Raw genomic sequence first — 1,534 nt, forward strand, 5'->3', positions numbered from 1 at the left:
TTTAGTATCCCTTATGATTTCTTTTTCCTGTTTACCTTTTTATGCTTCTCTAGTGTCTTGTATTTGAAAGTAAAATCTTCCATTTAGCTCAGGCCTTTTCATCAAGAATGCCTGAAAGTCTTCTCTTTCATTGAATTCCCATCCCCACCCCCCAAGATTATAATCAGTTTTGCTGTGTAGGTGATTCTTGGTTGTAATCCCAGTTCCTTTGCCTTCCAGAATATCATATTCCAAGCCCTCTGATCCGTTAAGGTAGGAACTGCTAGATCTTGTGTTTTTCTGATTGTTGTTCTACCATACTTGAATTGTTTCTTTCTGTCTGTTTGCAATATTTTCTCCTTGACCTAGGAGTTCTGGACTTTGGCTATAATATTCCTGGAAGTTTTCATTTTAGGATCTTTTTCATTTGGGGGGGGGGGTTAAATGCATTTTATTTTAGACAACCTACATGTCATGTTTTTAAAAACAATGCCTCCACTCCAAATAAATCAATGTAAAAAATAAATGAATAAAGCTCAAGATGACATCAGTCCAAGTTTGTCCAAGTGCTGGTGTTGTGTAGATGACAAAAAGCAGCAGCAACTTATGATGAAAGGTGATTCAATGCAATCAGCTGAATATTTTTAACATTTCTCCATTTTTAAACCATCCTTAAACAAAGTCATATATGTGGTCACACCATCCTCATGGAAGTCCAAGAGAGCCACCATGCCATCTGGATTCATGTTTTTGCTCATGACGAACTGATAGTTTTTTTTTAATTGGCAAGAATGTGTTTGATTTGTTCTTCAGCTCATTTCATAAGATATTTTACTCTATCTGGCTTGTATTCTTCAAGTCTGCCTTTGATTTCATGTAGTCTTTGATGTACTTTTTGTAGGATTGTTTTGTGAAACCAGTTTCTTGCAGATGATGGTTTGTTACTATGTCAATTCCAGTGATTACAGTGGCATCTATTTCTTCACCCTCAGGACCTTCAAGAGAGACATTTCCACCAATGAGTGAATCATCAGTGGTACCCTCTGTCCTACTGACCATCTTCCCCTTCACCTCCAGGCACAGCCCATTTGCAATCTCCTGGATCTTGCAAATGTTGGAGAACACCTCATCATGGCTGATGAATTCCCAGTAGATGACCATAGTGGTGGAAGGAGGGAGGTGGTGGCACAAATGCTGTGGGGGCCTAGAGCTTGGTGTGATTGAGATGCAGCCCGAGTGGTGCTTGGGGAGGGAGTGGGGAGCAGGAGGAAAAAGTTGGGAACTTTTTCAGGAGATGATTGGTAGATTCTTTCAATTTCTATTTTACTTTCTGCTTCTAGAATATCAGGGAAATTTTCCCTGACAATTTCTTGGAAGATAATGTCTAAGCTCTTTTTTTGATCATGACTTTACAGTAGTCCAATAATTTTTGAATTATCTTCTATAAGAAAATAATGGGTTTTGCCAACTCCCAAAGGCCCCAACTGGGATTGATTTGAACTGCTTGGATTGATTGAGATTGACTGACTTTGCTGATTAACTCACTTAAGCTAAT

General features: G+C 38.7%; 1 pseudogene; it reads right to left on the bottom strand.

The window, feature by feature from the left end:
* Positions 1 to 623: 623 nt before the first annotated feature.
* LOC122745803 lies at positions 624 to 1,213 on the bottom strand (annotated as a pseudogene).
* Positions 1,214 to 1,534: the final 321 nt, after the last annotated feature.

This window comes from Dromiciops gliroides, chromosome 3 (assembly GCF_019393635.1).
Source record: "Dromiciops gliroides isolate mDroGli1 chromosome 3, mDroGli1.pri, whole genome shotgun sequence".
Classification (NCBI taxonomy): Eukaryota; Metazoa; Chordata; class Mammalia; order Microbiotheria; family Microbiotheriidae; genus Dromiciops; species Dromiciops gliroides.